Here is a 5,928-nt window from a genome sequence, read left to right as displayed (position 1 = left end):
GATTCTCCAGGCAAGAATACTGGAGTGGGTTGCCATTTCCTTCTCCAATGCATGAAAGTGAAAAGTGAAAGTGAAGTCGCTCAGTCATGTCTGACTCTTAGCGACCCCATGGACTGCAGCCTACCAGGCTCCTCCGTCCAGGGGATTTTTCCAGGCAAGAGTACCAGAGTGGGGTGCCATTGCCTTCTCTGATAGTACAGGCATATCTCGAATATAATGTAGGTTCAGTTCTATTCCAGACCACAGTAAATTTTTTGTTTCCTAGTGCACGTATAGTTATATTCACACTATACTGTAGTCTATTAACTGTGCAATAACATTATGTCTAAAAAACAAAAACAGTGTTCATACCTTATTAAAAAATAATTTATTGCTAAAAAATGCTAACCATCATCTGAGCCTTAAGAAATCATAGTTTTTTTGCTAGTGGAGGGTCTTGGCTTGATGTTCATGGGTGCTGACTAATCACTGTGGTGGTTGCTAAAGGTTGAAGTGGTTGTGGCCATTTCTTAAAATAAGACAATAATGAAATTTACTGCATTGATTGACTCTTCCTTTCATGGAAGATTTCTTTATTTCTCTGTGGCATACAATGCTAATGCTATTTTGATAGCATTTTATCCACAGTAGAACTTCTTTCAAAATTGGAATCAAGCCTCTCAAACCCTACCACTGCTTTATCCACTAAGTTTATGTGATATTTTAAATCCTTAGTTGTCATTTTAAAAGTCTCCACAGCATCTTCACCGAGAGGAGATTCCATCTCAAGAAGCCACTTTCTTTGCTCATCCCTAAGTAGCATCCTCTCATTTGTGTAAGTTTGATCCTGAGATTGTAGCAATTCAGTCTCATCTTTAGGCTCTCCTTCCAGTCAGTTCTAGCTCCCTTGCTATTTCCACCACATCTGCAATTACTTTCTCCACTGAAGTCTTAAATACCCCAAAGTCATCCATAAGGATTGAAATCATCTTTTTCCAAGTTCCTATTAATGTTGATATTTTGACCTTTTCCCCGTAGGTCATAAATGTTCTTAATGTTATCTAGAATGGTGAATTTTTACCCAGGTCTACCAGAGGAATCACTACCTCAGATAGCTGTCATTTTATGAAATGTATTTCTTAAATAATAAGACTTGAAAGCTGAAATTGCTCCCTGATCTATGGGCTGCAGTATGTATTTTTTTTAGCAGGCATGAATGTGAATTTCGTACATCTCCATCAGAGCTCTTGGGTAATCAGATGCATTGTCAATAGCAGTAGTAATTTGAAAGGAATCTTCTGAGCAGTAGATCTCAACAGTGGACTTAAAATGTTGAGTAAATCATGTTGTAAACAGACATGTCGTCACTCCGGCTTTGTCATTCATTTATAGAGCATAGGCAGAATAGATTTAGTATAATTCTTAAGGACCCTAGGATTTTCAGAACAGTAAATAAGCATTGGCTTCAGGTCACCAGCTTGAACCCCACTGGCCCGCAACAAGAGAGTCAGCCTATCCTTTTTGAACTTTGCAGCCAGGTGTTGACTTCTTCTCTCTAACTATGAAGACCTAGATGGCATCTTCTTCCAATTTAAGGCTGTTTCGTTTGCATTAAAAATCTGTTGTTTAGTGTAACCATCTTGTTTGATTTTCTTGCCTAGATCTTCTTGGAGAAGGAAATGACAACCCACTCCAGTATTCTTGCCAGGAAAATCCCATGAACATAGGAGCCTGGTGTGCTGTAGTCCATAGGGCCATAAAGAGTCAGATCTGGATAACTGGCAGCTGTACATCAGCACGTCAGCACTTGCTGCCCCACCTTGCGCTTTTATCTTGTGTAGGTGGCTTCTTTTCTGAAACCTCAGGAGCCAACCTCTTCTGGCTTCACACTTTTCTTCTGCAACTTCCTCATCTCTCTCAGGTTTCAAAGAATTGAAGAGAATTAGGGCCTGGCTTCGAATTAGGCTTTGGCTTGGGGGAATGTTGTACCTCATTTGATCTTCTATCCAGACCACTGAGACTTTCCCCATATCAGGAATGAGTTTATTTTGTTTTCTTATCATTCATATGCTCACTGAAATAGCACTTTAATCTCCTTCAAGAACTTTTTAATTCTAGACTCTGGCACTAGAGGCCTCACTTTCATCCTCTCTTGGCTTTTGACATCTCTTCCTCACTAAACTTAATCATTTCCAGTTTTTTATTTAAAATGAGAGATATGGAATCCTTCTTTTCACTTAAACTCTTAGAAGCCATTGTAGTGTTATTAATTGGTCTAATTTCAATATCGTTGTGTCTCAAGGAATAGGGAGGCCCAAGGAGTGGGGGAAAAACAGGGGAACTGCAGGTTGGTAGAGCAGTCAGAACACTTGCAAGATTTATCAATTCAGTTAGCCTTTTATGGGTACAGTTTGCGGTGCCCCCAAACAATTACAATGTTAACATCAAAGATCACTGATCATTGTAACAAGTATAGTAGTAATGAAAAAGTTCGAAACATCATCAGTTCAGTTCAGTTCAGTCACTCACTTGTGTCTGACTCTTTGCAACCCCATGAATCGCAGCACGCCAGGCCTCCCTGTCCACCACCAACTCCCGGAGTTCACTCAGACTCAGGTCCATTGAGTTAGTGATGCCATCCAGCCATCTCATCCTCTGTTGTCCCCTTCTCCTCCTGCCCTCAATCCCTCCCAGCATCAGAGTCTTTTCCAGTGAGTCAACTCTTCACATGAGGTGGCCAAAGTACTGGAGTTTCAGCTTTAGCATCATTCCTTCCAAAGAAATCCCAGGGCTGATCTCCTTCAGAATGGACTGGTTGGATCTCCTTGCAGTCCAAGGGACTCTCAAGAGTCTTCTCCAACACCACAGTTCAAAAGCATCAATTCTTCATCATAGAATTGCTAAAATGTGACGGAGTTGCCAAGTAAGCAAATGCTGTTGGAAAAATGGCACTGATAGACTTGCTCAGTGCAGCGTTGCCACAGATCTTCAATTTGTAAAAAACGGAATGTCTGCGGAGTGCACTAAAACAAAGCTCAATTAAAAGAGCTGTGCCTGTATTCTCAGAAAGTGGTTGTTTAGTCCCTACCTGCATGAAAGTCCCTTGTGGGAGGGAGCACACCATTTCCCATGGACCCCATCCTAGTATAGGGAAATGAGGACTTTTGGGTAATTCCATTCGTATTGATGAAACAGCTTCATAGGAGTTTCACAAACGATTGGTAGTTCTATATGCCTTCAGACAAAATGAGTCTGTTCTGTTTCCTCCTTGGTAGCCCCTCAGCCTTAGTAAATACTATTCCATCCTTTAAGCGTTCTTCGTCCAGGAGAGATAACCCACGTTTTTCAAATTAAGTTTGTTGTCCTTGTTCATTTTAGAAGAGTAAGGGAAAGAAAGTGTTAAAACAATGAACAAAACAATGACAACAACAAGAACTAGCTTCTTGGGTTGTGTTTATTTCGGGCCAGGTACTGAGCTACATGTTTTATGTACATCTTTTCATTGGATCACAACAACCTTGGGAGGTAAAGACTGTTATTTTTCCAAATCTGCTGATCAGGAAACTGAGGTTTAGGAAGATTAATTTACCCAAAGTCACTCAGTAAGTAGCATAGCCAGAAGAGTCTCATCTGTTTTCTTGGCTCTCCTGGACAAGATTTTCATGGAAAGCATCTCTCCCATCTCTGTGAGACATTGCTGAACATAGTTTTGTTTTATTTTTCACATTTGTTAATCACCCTCAAGATGCTGAGCACTGAGCGAACCCGCTTTGAATAGGCAGCCACTCAATGAAGAATATGAATACAAATACATTTCATCAAAAGAAAAAGTAAGTCTCCTGATTCTCCTTTTCCCTGGGTGGGATGAACATGTTGAAGAGGAAAAAATGCAATGAGGGCAGAATAGGAAAGGTAGGTGGATGGTGACAACAGGAAGATGTTTTTAGGGGTGGTGGTTTTTTGTATTTGTTTTTAAGCCATTTTGGGTTGTAATAACAGTTTCTGTTTTGAGAGCACTCACGTCTTAGGTTTTCAGAAGTAGACCCTGAGAAAAGAAGTCACATCACAAAATATATTAAGTCAGTGGTTCTAGCAGAAGACAGAAGGAGTGTAGGAAGCAAGAGAAAATGGGGGGAGAAGTCAAACCAGGGTGTGAGTATAGGCGATGCTCCTGCCTTAGCCAGGTCCCAAGGGGAGCTTGACAGCATAAGTTAAATTACTATTTTTATCTCACCCACAGGCAAGGGTGTTGGGCTGGTACACTCCTGTATGAATCACAGCCACAAACATCAATACTTCAGTCTCGGGATTCTGTTTGTTTAGGCCAAATCCCTTCTAGCAACCCAAAGGTATTCCTCTGAGAGAAATAGTGGGTGTCGTCCATTAGAACCGAAGCACACAAAAGCTGGAGGATGGGCACACAGAACCAGTAAGACCTATCCAAGGGCATCTGGTTGTTCATTGCAACTCTCATGGTCATTGCAGCTCATCAGATACTAAGTACTGTGCATGCCTTTTGGTTAATTTACAGTGTGATCTAGCAAGATAGAAATGATTATCTCCATTTTACAAGGGCAAGGGTAGTTTTTGAGAGGTTAAATAACATTATCTAAGGTTATATCATAGCTCATAGTTGGCAGAGTTGGGATTTGACCTTGGGTTTCTCTAAAACCAGAGCTCATGCCCTTCTTACGGTTTTCCATATTACCTCTTTGTAGGCAGCTTCTGCTACACACCGTTGACCCTCAACTAACTTTCAATTCAGTGAGCAATGTCTCTGGCACCTGCCACATGTCCAATGTTCTGTTTGGCATCATAGATGTAAAGATAAATAAGATTTAATTTTGCCTTTGGGAGATTGGTCTTTTGCAAGAATGATACATAGATGCACGGAGTTAAATAACGTAACATGAAAATGCCACAAGAAGTTTATGAATTAAGTATTAAAGATCCTGGAAGAAGGAACAGTTAATATTGCCTCGCAGGAGATACAGGGGAAGAGGGAGGCTTCAAGATGGGACTGTCATCTGAGTTAAGCTTTTACATGTGAGAAGGATTTAAGCAGGTCAAATTGCAGCTCTCAGTACCTATCAGAAAGCAATTTAAATTGGGGGATTGAGGGGGTGATTATGCCACTTCTGTACATCTTCCAAACAATCTAAAATGTAACTCTGGCCCCTGTCAAACTTATATCTTATCTTCAACAGACATTTAGCAAGTAGACTTTTTCAATCCATTCATAGGCTTATTTGTTTATTCTCATTCAAAAGGGTAACTTCACTAATGGGGGCTTTTGGGAATGCTGAAGACAAGGCCTGAAACAAATGATAAGATGACTGAACTGCTTCAGGCCAAGATCAGGGCCAAAGGTCAAGGGCAGTGGTGGTTCTGGAAGCCAAGAGTAAGTGGAATTGGTATTAACCAAGTGATCAAGAAAGAGGAAGAGGTGGTAAGAACCATCCTGTCACCTCTTCCTTCTACTTCATGACCTGATTTGACATTGCTACTGGGAGGATTCTCAGGTCACCCATACCAGCTTCTCTCTTCCTTTAATCAGTGGGTTAATTGGCCAACTTTCTAACCTACCCTCTGTTTTCGAGCGTGCCTCCATGCTCAGTTCTGTCTGCCTGTTTGGACCCCATGGACCACAGCCCACGAGGCTCCTCTGTCCATCGGATTATCCTGTCAAGAATACTGGAGTGTGTTACCATTTTCTTCTCCAGGGGTCTACCTGACCCAGGGATCAAACCTGATTTTTCTGCATCTCCTGCTTTGGCGGACAGATGCTTTACCACTGAGCCTCCTGGAAAACTTAGTCAACACCTATGAGAGGAGAATATGATCTGTTACTGCAGCTTCAGTTCAGTTCAGTTTCTCAGTCCTGTCCGACTCTTTGTGACCCCATGGACTGCAGTACACTAGGCTTACCTGTCCATCACCAACTCCCGG

The 5,928-nt window shown here is 41.4% G+C and overlaps 1 pseudogene; it reads right to left on the bottom strand.

Annotated features, from left to right (window-relative positions):
- Positions 1-409: 409 nt before the first annotated feature.
- LOC104992507 lies at positions 410-2,235 on the bottom strand (annotated as a pseudogene).
- Between the last annotated feature and the right edge of the window lie 3,693 nt (positions 2,236-5,928).

The sequence above is a fragment of the Bison bison genome, unplaced genomic scaffold, assembly GCF_000754665.1.
Source record: "Bison bison bison isolate TAMUID 2011002044 unplaced genomic scaffold, Bison_UMD1.0 scf7180017864215, whole genome shotgun sequence".
In the NCBI taxonomy this organism is placed as follows: Eukaryota; Metazoa; Chordata; class Mammalia; order Artiodactyla; family Bovidae; genus Bison; species Bison bison.
This window is presented reverse-complemented; position numbering and strand designations above follow the sequence as displayed.